The sequence below is a fragment of the Miscanthus floridulus genome, chromosome 2 (genome assembly GCF_019320115.1).
Source record: "Miscanthus floridulus cultivar M001 chromosome 2, ASM1932011v1, whole genome shotgun sequence".
NCBI lineage: Eukaryota > Viridiplantae > Streptophyta > Magnoliopsida > Poales > Poaceae > Miscanthus > Miscanthus floridulus.
The window spans coordinates 69,333,004-69,347,599 of record NC_089581.1 but is presented as its reverse complement, the minus strand read 5'-3'; the positions used below and the strand labels follow the sequence as shown (position 1 = coordinate 69,347,599).

The 14,596-nt window shown below is 42.8% G+C and overlaps 1 pseudogene; it reads right to left on the bottom strand.

The window, feature by feature from the left end:
* Positions 1-6,215: 6,215 nt before the first annotated feature.
* On the bottom strand, positions 6,216-10,115 carry LOC136539072 (type I inositol polyphosphate 5-phosphatase 4-like; annotated as a pseudogene).
* Positions 10,116-14,596: the final 4,481 nt, after the last annotated feature.

The window sequence follows — 14,596 nt, the reverse complement described above, 5'->3', positions numbered from 1 at the left end:
CCTGTTGTGTAGTAGTGCTTACATATCATTTTTATCTTGATTTGGCAAATTGTGTAGTGCAAAATAAACTAGTTGCATATGGCAAGAGCCGCCGCCCGCATCCGAGATGGGGAATTGAATTAGACAACTTAAAAACTAATGGTCTATAAAAAATACTTATCAAAATATACAAAAATCTGTCTTTCACTAAGGTTTTATAAGTGTTGCCATATCTAATACTAAAAAATATTGTACTCTAAGGTTGTGCACGCTAAAAGGAAGGTGGTGATATCACACTCGCAAGTTGCGACGGCGCATCATGCCTCGATATTGGTGCTGGATTGGATGATATATATACTCCATCCGTCCTAAAATAAATGTCATTCTCGTCTAATGAGAAAATATTTTGACTAATTTTATATAAAAATATTAATATTTACGGTACATAATTAATATCATTAGATAGATTATTAAACCTATTTTCATAATAAATTTATTTGTAGATACAAATATTGCACGTATTTTCTGTAAATCTAGTCAAACTTATGACACGAAAAAAAACAACAATTAATGTGGGACGGAAGAAGCACATGACCACGTTTTGCTCTCTCTCTCTCTCTCTCTCTCTCTCCTCGTGCTCGTGAGGGGAGTGATTGTGTCTTTGCACGTACTGCTGGGTTGTCACGGCGAAGGTAGCTAGCATGCTGCATGCATCAAGTAAGGTAATCCAAGGCCGGCCAAGCAAAGCAAGCAAGCGTGCGTGATGCAATGCTGTGGAAAAGAGAAGATCGACCGAAACAACAGCTATAGCTAGCTAGCGCGCGCCCTGCAGACGATCGATATATGACTGATGAGCATGACGAGCCACGCACGCATGCATTTGATTAGTAACTGGCCTGCGAGACGCAATGAATGTAATTAATGAGCACGGACGATGGTGCAGTGAGTGCATGCAGCAGGAACAAGAAGCGGGATCTCATGATCTCAGATATGCAATGCATGTTGCTGCATGCCACTGCGCAAACCCATGCTCATGAGAAATGAGATAGCTTTGCTTATTACTTTGGCCCCATGCAAAATGCATGCAGTGGTGATGCTTTCGGCCGGTTGCCTAGCTGATGTACTGTCAGTCTGTCTCCAACTGGGGACCAACTGTGGAATCCAAACCTAAAATGGGTATCAAACACAATATCTATAACCTCCAACAGAGTACCTATACGAAAAATCCATTTTAGATGCCAGGAGGAGAGGCATAATCCAAATATGAGTATCCTTTCTCCTAGTAGACCCATTTGCAGAAATGATTGTCTTTTTGGTCTGGTTGTTGGAGAAGACCAAAAATAGTTATTGAACCCTTTGTCTATAATGCTACCAAAATGATGAATGTATCTTGTATTTTAGGTCGCAGGTTGTTGGAGATAGTCTCATATGAACGTGGCTAGCTTTAGGGTCCTAGACTTCTAGGAGACTACTACTCTACTAGCTATAGCTTAGCTAGGAGAAGAGTGCATCGATCTATAGCTCGGGCGAGGGTGCACGCTGACACGCTGCTGTCATGGATCATCGGCCATTTCGATCTTGCATGCATTGGCCCCCTGCCGACTGCGGTGATGGGCTGACGTACGTACATGCATGCCACCGACCTCATCAAGCTTTTCTGAAGAATATAGGGCGTGTTCACAGAAATGCGTGTCACTGGGCTTTTATAACTTTGTACCCATTGCAGTGTGCCAAACAAACTGCTTTCGCTCGCTCTGTCGCGTGAATCAAAACAGTGCTGAGATCATCTTTTGGTGATTTTGAGTTGCATATACCACTCGTACAGGAGTTTCACCGGCGTCATTTCTTTGATTTCTACAGGTGGTTTTCAGAACCGTCAGTGTAAAAGACCAGTAAAAATAGACATACTATTTACACATGCGGTTGACTTAAGGTTACCAAAATCCATTTACACAGACAAGTTTCAGCCAACCGTTTTAGGCTAGAGCAACTAGAGATGAGCTTCGGCTAGCTTCTATATCTTCCTTGAACTCCAACTCCACTCAAATGGACAGCTATGAGGGGATATATATAGCCACAATAAAGAATCTGTTGTGGCAAATCTATAGCTTTCTGTAGAGTACCGAAAGATCCTGGTTCCTACGACTGGAGTTTTTCGATGGTACCACGTGGACTAGCCATTAGTCACCTTTTCTGTGAGCACCGGAATTCCCCAGTGATCAACGAAGATTAACAATGATCTTAAACCTTCTTTTCTAGTGGTCACCTAAGTGCTATCACCAGAGTTTTTTGGTGGTCACCGGTGTTTTCTGCTGCTCAGTTTTTAGCATAACAAACTTTCATATTTTGGATGTAACTTTTTGGTCCGAACTCCGATTTTGATTATCTTGGACTTTTTGGAAAGTTAATGAAAGAGCTCTACAACATTTGTACTAATATCATATCAATTTGAGTAGGATCCAAAATCATGAGATAAGACCAATTCGTCCATCTCTTTGTTCTAGCTTCAATGGTTTCAATTTCTTGATGTCTTTTTCATCCAAGCTTCTTCTATTGCTTGTATTCTAGGCTCTTCAAGACAGTTCTTAATCCATTCCTTGAGATGTTGATCACTTGATCTTCACCGTCACTTTGTCCAAGTCTATGCTTACATCCATAGGACTAAAACCTTGTATACTTAGTGCACAACATTTGTCCATTAGATCATGTTGTCACTCAATCACCAAAATCACCTAATGACCCTAGCCTAGTTGTCATTTTCCTTACAATCTCCCTCTTTTTGGTGATTGATGATAACACAATAAAAGCAAGCAAATAATAGATACCAAATTGAAAAGCATATCTAATTGCTTGAATGCAATGCAAGAGCAAGGTCATATGATGATAACTGAAAACCCACTTGAAAATATATGAAAAACTTACCTTGCACTTACCACTTATAATATGTCCCCTTTATGTGGCATTATGGACTTAAGCCTCCCCTTTAAAGGCCATAGAAGCTCTCCCCACTCCATCTTTGTGAGGCTTGCGCAATTTGTGAGAAATCTAAGGGGTTGAGAGATTGGGAGTTTGAGAGCAAGAGAGAGCAAATTCCATTCTTGAAGCATTTGTTACACTCTTGAGGACAAAGCCTCTTAGACGGCTAGGTATTGCTCGGCGAGCTCCTGTGCTTGTGGTGAGTCGTGGGAAGGTTTGTGAAGGCTTCGACTTTACCTCCGCAAGGGAAGAAGTCCAATAGTGAGGCGAGAAAAGTGGTTTAAAGAGACCCGGATCCCTTACGAGTTCCTCAATGGAGATGTAGGATTCATGGAGGTGAATTCGAACTTCGATAAACAAATCATGTGTCTTCTTGCTTGTTCTTGTGTTCATATTGTACAAGTTGATTTTTGGGGGATTTGCCCTGATTTACTTGTTCTTGTGTTTGTGGTTGTAGCTTTTAGAAGGAATTAACGTCACCACATCTCCAACAACCCTTAGTAACAAGTAGGATCGATTGTATGGCAAAATCACTCTTGATTTGTATTCTTTCCGTCACCCATTACCGTACATTTGGTCCTATAACAGTTTTGCGAGCTTAATTTTTTCAATAATGTCTATTCACAGCCCCTAGGCGGCATCTTGGTCTTTCAAGATCAAAAGTGCCTATACCTTCATGGTTTTTAGATTACTTTGGACTAAACAATGATTATAATACTTAAATACCAATATTCTCTTAAGATCAGCATTGTTATCCATTCTAGTCTCACTTCAAGATGTACCATCGATCTTGAACAAACTGGAAGAAGTTTAAATGACCATCTATACCATCACAATATTTAAGAGTGCGGTCTACAACCTAAAATTCTTGTTTTTTATAAAATAGAAAAAATATACTTGTTAACGATACAAGCACAAGAATTAACTTAAACTTTACTTAGGGATAGAAAAATATGGTAACCGATATGATCAAATTTAAAAATCATAAGATTATGTCTTCTATAAGATTTTGTCCGAAACAAGAGTATGGCTAGTAGCTATAATTAAGTGAGCAAGTTGGTTTGGTACTCATAAATAAAAATAAGGACCAATGTGTGTGTCGCAAGGTTGGTGGGATGGAAAGAGTGAGAGCATCTCTAAGAGTTCTAAACTTAATTCCCCTAAATCCTCATGTAGGGTACATAAATCCTCTCTAAATATTGCTCTTCTTCAACAGCTACCATATGTCCATATCTCAAATAAAATACAGGGTGGATAATAAGATATCTCAAATTTGAAAGGAAGAAACGATAATTTAGTATACCACTAAATATAGGATATTGAATAAGGAGATTGTTGGAGGATGATTTTTGTTATATACTCTCTCTCCGTCTTGAAATATAAGGTTTCCAAGTAATTTTAGAACATATTATGTGATAAGACAAATGGTTGCCTTTTGGAGTGTTTGTTCACCGATTCCTTATAATGTGATACAAATTTTAAACTCTGAATCTCTCTTATATTTTAGGAGGAGGAAGTATATCTTAATTTTATCTCTCGAGGATGAATAGAGGAAGTTTTAGAGATGCTCTGAGGCTAATCTGCAAGCAAGGGTGAGACAAACCCAGGGATGAAAAGTTCCCCATAAAGCATTAAATGGCTTATGTAAATGATACTTCATGGATTGTTCACTCTGGGAAAAATCCGGAATCCCTAAGTGGATTTAAGTTTCCAAACTAGCCGTATGAGTGGAGCCGAGGAAGGCAGTAGTACGTAGTTCGTGGATATACTACCGACGAATCTATGTCATGCCGAGAGTGTTCCCATCTTCACTAGCTTTCCAATGTAGAGGAGGATCGAGGAGGCTAGGTGTCAACATGGTACTCCTACTGAGTTGTATATATGCGAGAGAGGGACAGATCGAGGTGAAACACACGCAGCTGCCGTTAAGATGCATGCATGAGAACGTATATATGTATGGGCAGGGAGAGTACTACAAGTACCATCCATGGGGCTGTTCGGCAAGGTTTTTTTTCTTCTTTTTCCAGCGGCTGCTCAAGCCGTGGCTGTGGCTGCCTCATACAGGAGTCTGCAAACTACTGCAGCGAACGCAGCCCACATATATACGTTCATCATCTGGGCCTTCTTTTCCGGCGCAGGCAGCTTTATTTGGCATAGATCTACTATACGTACGTAGCAAACACTGTAGGAGCATATATTATTCCTCGTGGAAAGACGTTCAGTTTGTAAGGCTGACATCAGTGTGGATGCATGGTTAAAGATTGTTTTTTTTTTCTCTCTCTCGAATAAAGATATGCATGCATATGGTTAAAGTGGTGAGTAGACTCGTTGGAACACTTTAGATCAAGCGTCCTCTGAGATGTGTGATGCATGCATGGTATTTAACTTCCCTTGCTCCATCAAAATGGCTAAGATTTAACCTGTCCTGTATATCAAAAAAAGCATATATCCCAGAGTGCATGTCAAGTTGGGGGATGTCTGAATTTCATTGCACCAGGATCACAAATTCGACCTACAGTGGTACAGAGGTTTTCATTTATCGGCAGTGCATTTCTGATAAAGAAAAAACACACAATTTACCGGTAATGTGAAGCCTGCACCTCTCCATTGGAACTTAATCCGAAATGCCAGATTATTGCAAAAGTAAAGAGTAGGGAGGTGGTGGCTCCATAATGGATTGGGGAAAAGAAGAGCCTCCGCACATTCTCTGAAGAGTTAAGGCTGCAATGTCGCCGGTAGCCTTTTCATCAGCTCACTGATCACGCATTGCTCCTGCAACTGTCAACGCGCGCATGATGACCATGCATTACTTACTACACACCCTTTTCCTCCATGCAGGGAAACGAAATGATTTGAGGATATCGCGGGCATTCATGACCGTCTTAATTTTACTGCTCTGAAAACACAAGAAAAAAACTAGCTACTATTGTATTGTACCACTAGGAACATTAGCCGAATATGGCTGAAATGTAGTACAGATGTAGAGAGGGATGGAGGAAAACAAAAAAAAATGTTGCCAAATTGACCTGGCCTTCAGATTGAACGGCCAGCGCTATGCTATGCTATCTATCTGCTCATCATCATTTGGGCATTCCAGTCGACATTTCTCATGTCATTTTTGTTTCTCTTTTTTCCTTGAAGAGCCATTCAAATAAAGCATCCACTACCTTCCAACTACTTGCAATCTCTATACTGGTTAACACTAGATGGAGAGTCTGGAGACCTGCAAAAGAGAGCATCCAATGGCTCATCAGATTTCTCATGTCACCACAGATGCGGGTTTTGTACATTGACTGGGTATGTACCTTGTCTGGATATGTAAAATCTTTGGTAGCAATCTGAACATTCAGAAAATTGCAATGCTGAAGTTCGAGATTTGCTTTTCTGAACTCAAACTAAGTGTTGTCTACATAACATGCTTTAGAACCATGAGAAGCGAATGCAATGCACCGGTGAATTTGTAGAAAAAGCTTCATGTGTATCAAACTCTGTCCTCAATTGTTGGCAAATAACCTGGCAGTGCAAATCGCAATAACTAGAGGCATTTCAGTTCAGGCATCTAGCTCAACATGTGAGTTCCTTTGTCCATTTCAGTAGACATTGAGGTCAGTATATCCATAATGGATCGATTTCAGTGTATCCATATGAGTAAGGGCAGCAATTCTTCTATGTCCAGCTGGGAGCTCCAAGAACTCATCTTCTGAATCTGGCTGTGATTGATCGATTCCACTTCTGCAATGAACATGCTGTAGACAGGTCTGTGGTCTGAGAAACGAGACTCTCCTCGAACATACGAGAGTTGGCTAAGGCCCCTCCCATACCACAAAATGCGGTCGCACCTGCATAAAAGGATTACTGCAAATTTCCTTAACTGTGCAGAATTTGACAAACTCGGCAAATTTATAATTGTAATTATATACCATGCTGGAGTTCGCTTCTTCTCCTTCTGGTTAATGTCATCTCCTGCGTATTTGTCGGAATTGTTGGAGTATTTATAGGTTGGTGGGAAGTATATCCTACCCTCATTCCAGCCAGGAAATACACGGCCACCTCTTTGCTCCCTTGTCAGCTGAAAGCACAAAGTTTCACACCATCTCATCAGAATTGTACTTAGCCTTCTATTTTTTTCAAACTACTTGATGCCTTGTAACATCACCAGAGAAAAAGAATGACAAGATATAAAGCATTGGTTGCCAATGTCACAAGAAATCTACTATGGGAAAGAATTTTGCTACTTTTTTCTGTTACTCGTAATCAGAACATTTGCATGAAAGTACATTGTGTCTACAAAGTAGTAGCTAAGCGCTCACCTGATCTTTTTCCAGCAATGCTTTCCAGTTACGCATCTCTACAAGCGCTTTCACTGATCGGTAGGAAAGTGCGATCCGGTAATTGAGATCCCCAAGCCAGATTATCCGACTGTGACAAAATGCACAGATAAGGGATAAAATTACACAAGATAAGCAATTGCAAGTACGAGAAAGCATGTTGTTGGTCCAATGACATGCTGATAGAAACTAAACCCTGAAAATTAATGCATAGGCAAGGTGCTTGCTTACTCATGCTCCAAGATAGTTTCCGGTGATCTCTCGTACTGTCCACAAACCCTAGGGGAACCTGGTCTTCCTTAGGATTTCCATAACATCGGAGTTCCTGCGGTGCTCGTCACCGTCCTTCTGACCCGATGTCAGATGACTGCAGACAAAGCAGAAGCTTGTTTGGTGCAAAACCATGCTGATGGAAATTGAACCCTGAAAAACACACACAAAAAAACCTTCTCATTGGAATTCAAATATGTATAATCCAAATTCTCATTACTCATTGGATTCCGGTGATTGCTTTTGTAAGTTGAGTTGTTCTACATTTATCGCTGATAGAGTAAAATTCACCTTATTTCCAAGATAGCCCATTAATCCCCTCCCAACACAGGACACCTTCAGATTTCTAATGTCATTCTTCATCTCTTTCCGAGCCCAAATCATCAGAAACAATCCAACCATCTGCTTGCTTGCAACCAGGCAGTACCTAGTCATTACAAATTTAACAAACAAAAATCAACTTAATTCCATGAAAACAGCATATGTTTTATTACAGGATTTAAAAGTTGGGATAATGTGAGGCAAACTGCATTTTCCAGTGAAGAAGGAAGGCATAATCGAATTGATGGCTGTAATGTGATGGCAGGTACCTAGCAGGGCCACGGGCTGATCCGCTGCATTCTTCCATGGGCTGAGCATTTCCGTATCCGTGCGACATCGGAGAGAACACCGTGATCGGCGACTCGCCGCCGCCAACATGACCATCCTCGTCGTCGGACTGACCGCCGCCGCTGCCCCAGCGGCAGTTGGCCTCGTAGTCGCTGGGCCTGCTACCGTACATGACGCGGTCGTTGACGCTGTACCGGCGCTCGAGCCTGGCGGGGCCGGGGCCGGGGCCGGCGAGGATGTCGCCGTCCACCCGCATGCTCCGGCTGAGCCCAGACTGGAACGACCGCCGGTGGAAAAAGGAGGGGTTGTTTTGCGTCGACCGCTCGAAGTCCGCGTCCATCTCCGCCACCAGGTACGGCGCCGGCGACGGCGTCTGCAGGCTCCCGCTGCCGCCACTTCCCGGCAGGCTGTTGAGCGTCCACCTGACCAATGACACCCACTTTCTCGCGGGGCCGTTGTCCTCGGCGCCGAGGACGTTCCCGGCGTTCAACGGGACTATTTCTTGGAACCTGCATGCCGCAACCGCCAACCGCAATGAGACTAAACAACGGCGTGTCGGCGTCCCCCAACATAACAGCAAGAAGAAATCAGGGGGGGCTTCACCCGAGGACGTAGATGTCGGCCGGCGGCGAGGTGCGGAGCCAGTCGTCGAGGCTGAGCGACCCCGGCGGCGCGCGGCCACCTACATTCCATGTAGCAGCAAAGATCCTGCCCTCAAGACACAAGAGGAAGACATCACACTCACGGACGGACGGACGACGGAGTCGGTGGATGGATCGAGTTCTTGCTACTGGGTAGGCAGGCTCACCTGTAGTCGAGCATGACGGTGGCCTCGGCGGCGTCGAGGTCAATCTTGCTGCGCCGCGACCGCTCGTGGCTCCTCCGCGACGCCCTCTCTGGGTGAAGGATTGGACAGTGCGAATCAGGGGTGAAGGATTGGCCAAATGCCCAAATCAATCAGGAGCCCACAATGGATTGATTCCTCACCTGTCCTGCTCTTCTTGGCGGCGCAGGAGTCCCTCCTCGTCAAGCTGCCATCCCTCCAATCATCGTCCCCTCCACCTGCAGCAAGAACAAATATTGAATCCATTTTGGAAAAAAAAAAGAATATGAGAACAATGCCTTGGCAATGGAAAACAGAGAGGGATTAAAGAACAGAAAACAGGTGCTGAAAAGTCGAGGCCTTTGACAGCTTGACTAACACCAGGACTCCAGGAGGAGGAGAAGACGACAAGAGGAAGGAGGAACAGTGGATGGAAGGAACAAAAGAGTGATCTTCCAGTGGCAGAGTTAGTGGTGGGCTCCACAGTAACAAACACAATTCCACAGAGACAGAGGCACTGAGACAGAGAGGCCGAGGAACATGTTGCAGCTGGCTCGCTCACCTGACCTCCCACTCCCAGTTCCAACTGCTGCAGCATCGGCATGGAAGTCATGGGACTTGCCCCTGATGTTGAACCACTTCCTCACCAGGCTCTTGGACCACGACAGCTGCAAAAACCACAGAAGAGGAGGAGGAGGAGGTCAGGTCAGCTGCCAGGCAACTAGGCAAGGTAAAGGTCGAGAGAGAGAATTGCAAGGGGTTGAGAGTGGTGGGCAGGCACCTTGCTCATCTTGCTGTTGCCGCCGCCGCCGCCGCCATCCCTCATTGTTCCCCTTCGTCTGGGTCAGCCGGTCAGGGAGAGCAGTCATGCAGGCCAGCAGGCCAACCTCGAACCAATGGCCGGCTATCGCTCACTCCCTGTTCTTCACCTGTACAGTGTGCATCTTGTCCTCAGTGCGAGAGATGGGCAGGGCCAGGTGAGGCTAAGGTAGGCAGCCTGGAGAGGTAGAGATAAGCAGGGCACTGTTTGTCTTTCCGTGCACAGAGATTGCGATGTGATGGAAAAGAGTAGGGGAGCAGGGACAAGACTGCAAGACTTATTTTGGGCAAGCACAGGCAGGCAAGGGATTTGTTAATGGAACTGGAAGGAGGAGGAGGACGCGCGTGTGGAAGACGGCCCGCCGCCGCCCTGGCTGGACGCCTGAACTGGACTGGAGGGAATGGCTGGACTCGGAAGCAAAGCGAGAAAGGAGGCGCCGAGCCAAATGGCACTAGCAGTGATGCTGCTCCCACTGCCTCTCCCTCCTAGGAGGTAAAGAGGCCTACTAGCATTTGCAGCTACAGACTGACAGACAGACCTCTCTCTCAGTAAAGCTAGAGAGAGGGAGAGAAAGAAGATGGAATAAGAACACGCTCCTCCTCCCGTTCGGAAGTTTGGTAACAGTTTATAAAGCACACGCTGCACGATTGCTCATTTACGAACAGAACAGAAGAAGACAGACGCACAGTGGCTACTAGCTACTAGCTGATTCAGATTAGTAGTTGCTGAAATGAGGTGGTGACGATGGATCACAGTCAAAGGACAGGCCACGCGCCGACGCGCGGTCCATGGAGATGCTGCCGCGGTCAAAACCTGAAACGGCCGTGCTGTTTAATTCTGCTTGGCCAGATTTGCCAAGTGAGTCCCGGCACAGCGGACAGGCTGAGGTAAAGTTTGTTGAATTGCCGGCATTAACTGGCGGCACGGGCGGAATTGGTGGGTAAATGAGGACAATACCCACATTCACGTACTGGCTCTTGAAGTTTGTAAAATACAAGGAGCGGAATTGGTGGGTGACGGTAGTAAGCGCAAAGTTCTCTACGAGCATAAGGCTTTCTCGGAGAGCTAAAGCATGTCAATTTTGATAAAAAATTATATAGAAAATTAAACATTAAGCAATTTGGCTCCCATACGATCAAGCAGGAACTGTTGGCCTCTTTGCAGCACGATCGGCAATCCACCCTTTCAGTCGGCATTTGGCTCTCGAACGGTGACTTATCAATCGGAAATAAGGCCACTACCAATAAGTCATATGTTATATTTTCCATCTTGATACATGGCCACCGCCAATACTACTCGCAGGTTCTCTATTTAGTTCCTCCTCTAAAGTTTACTCTCTATCCCATCGAATGTTTGAACACATGCATAGAGTATTAAATATAGACTAAAAAATAACTAATTCCACATTTTACGACTAATTTGCGAGACGAATCTTTTAAGCCTAATTAGTCCATGATTTGATAATATTGTGCTACAGTAACACATGCACTAATGATGGATTAATTAGGATTAATAAATTCGTCTCACGGATTACTGACGGATTCTGTAATTTATTTTTTATTAGTATCCAAACACCCTATGCGACACCCTATGTGACACCCGATGTAACACCTCAAAACTTTACGCCCTGGATTTAAACGAGGCCTAAGTTTTCTTTTCTTGGGGTGGAACTGAATTATGTAAATAGTTGTTAATTTTCCACTTCCCAAACAAGGGCCCCATAGATGAAGCTATTCCTACCCGTCACCCCTCCAAACATTTTGTTGAGTACAAAATTGTTGTTCATGCTTGTTTTCTCTTGGTAAACCTTCTACTCTCTTCGTTTTTTAACATGTCCTATCTTTGACCAGCCATTTTAAAAATTTCTTAAAATTTCACAATATATGAAGTATATATTATGAAAGTATTTTTCATAGTGAATCTAAAAATATAAATCTTATGACATGAATCTATATAATTTTTTTTTGAAATCAATGGTCAAATATACAAAATATTTGACTTAGGACAAAGCTAATACGACCTCTAATAAAAAACGAAGGGAGTACTCCCTCTGTTTTTTATAGTCAAATTAGTTTTTGTCCTAAATCAAACATCTGTATCTTTGACCATCCATTTCAAGAAATTTAGATAGGTTCATGACATAAGATATATGTTTTTAGATTCAATTTAAAAAATAATTTCATAATATATAATTCATATGTTCTGAAACAATAAAGATTAGAGATGTCTCTGTCCACCATGTGTATCTATATAGTTTGTCTAGGGCTATGTAGAAACCATACCTCTCTGTGATGAATGAATATCAAAGACTCGTCTATTTAGTATTCGTCTCTAAATATTTCAGAGACATGTCTCTTTAAAGCATGTCTTTGCTAATAATACACGAGAGATGGGTACAATTCTAGAGACACATGTAATTTAGTCCACGTCTAATTATTTGTTGTATGCCTTAGAGACAATTATTTGTGACGGGTGAAGTTTTTCACATATCTCTCATTACGAATCGTGTCAGATATGTCTCGTTCACTTTTCAGTGGTAATTTGTTGTTTGTTAGTGGCTAACGGCTGAGTTTCTTCCTTGTCTATGCAAGGACTTTGAAGTGCCCATGGCAGCCCTCAAAACATGATGTGTAAAATCCGAGAAACTATCACCTCATTCTTAATGCTCAAGCCATCAACGAGAGAAGGGAATTCCTTTGTGCCAATTAATCCTGCCATTTGAAACACCGATCTATAATCGTGTGATGCCATTGGATAATTAGTATTGAAAGTTTTGCTTGTTAACTATGCACAAACCATGAACTTTAATGATTCTCTAAACTAGCTAGATGGTGTCCAATGAGATATGTTACTATGCTAATGAGTAAATGCATGAATAATGGTTGATGAGACACGATGTGTATGAACTAACACATCTATTCAATGCAATTGTGATTAGCTTGTGATGACCATGCAGTAACACCACATGCGATAAGGAACATCAGAGACACATGCTAAAAGAGTCTCGTCTCTGATGGAAAGATATTAGAAATGCACATAAAGGTAATCTGCCTACTCTATCTATAATCTAAGACCTGTGCCTTAACCATTCTGTCTCTAATAGAATGAATCAGAGACGGTGCCTTAATAAAAATCCATCTAAAATGTTATTATCTGAGACACATATAAAAGTAAAATGTACCTGATAAGTCTAATCAGAGACGTTTTGTTATAATACCCACGTCTTTGATGTGTGCATATCAGAGAGGGTTTCTTGTTCGGTAACTGTCATTAATTTGTGCATATCAGAGATGGGGGATAACACGTCACCAATGTTGTCCACATCAGAGACATAAATTTAGAGACTGCTTTCCATGTTGCTAATATGCATCCTGAACCATCACTAACATGCTTTTATGAAATAGTGAATGCTCATTTATCCTAGGTAATTCCCAAGTTGGATTATGAAGCACATGAGAGGGAATGAGACATTTTCAAGCATGTAATGCTAGATATGCTGGCAAGAAAAAATAGAGGGAGAGGGGCTCATCCACTCCATCTCTCCTCACTGGTTCTTTTCTCTCCTCTTTGTCTTCTTCATCCTCCTAGTTTTCTTCTTCCTCTTAATGTTGATGGGCCTTATAAGCTACACGCTAACAGGGGGAGGAAGCCAAACACAAACCATCCTCATCCTCGTTGTGCCGCCAGCGCTAGATCCACTCTTGCAAGCATGGGTCTAGTCAGATAAATCGTTTATGTAGAATGTAGTTAGATAATAGCATGTTGTGTGATATGTCACCACGTCATGCGAACTAACTGCTAGCCAAAATAAACATCGGTTTCTTGCACACTAGTTCTCTTTTTTGTTGTTGTTTGACTAAGCAGTAGCTGTGCTACTATCCATCTGACATCATTGAAAAGATACCTTTTGCACGCAAGCAACCGATGTAGATCTTTATAAACAAGTCAAAACTATTTGTCTGAGAGCATTGAAAAGATACCTTTTACATGCAAGCAGCCAATGTAGAACTATATAAACAAGTTGCAACTATTCATCTAAGAGCATTGAAAATATACCTTTTTCACGGAAGCAACCAATGTGGATCTATAGAAACAAGTCTTTTGTTGTGCTCTAGCTGAAAGGAAAACACATCATGATGACAGTATAGGAGTAAGGAACATATTAGCATACTTAGGGCATGTATGGATCCTCCTAGCTTTGTAAGCTATGTGAAAGCATCTAGGCCCCTAGTTGGGTTTCGGGATTAATGACAATACAAGTTTACTATGACTAACATGTGTTTTGCAGAGGCAATTAAGTTAGGTCATGGTAATGGAGATCGATTGGGCAATCGAGGTGGTCATGCCCCTATGATGGAAATCGTTTCAGTTTTCAAAGGATGGACGACAAGGTTAAGGATGACTAGTTCTAAGTGTCGATTGGAGTTGGAGAGACACTTAGAGTAGTTTAGGACTTTGTTTTTCTTTTGGCCGTACTATTAAGGGGGTATGGACAGGTAGCTTGACCTAGGTGAGTCTAGTGAGTTAGGTGTGGTGCACACTTATTAAAACTAGTGCTAGGTAGCTCCTACATATGCCTAAGATCCAATGGATCAAACTTCATTCACATATGATCGAGAGTTGGAAGTGAATGGAGGGTCAAATACTGACCGGACGCTGGCTTTGGTGTGACCGGATGCTGGCGTAGAGTCCGGTCAGTTTATTTGATTGAGGTGAAATCGTTTGGTGTGACCGAACGCTGAGAGGTCAAGTGACCGGACGCTGGGAGGCAGCGTCCGGTCAACTCCAGTA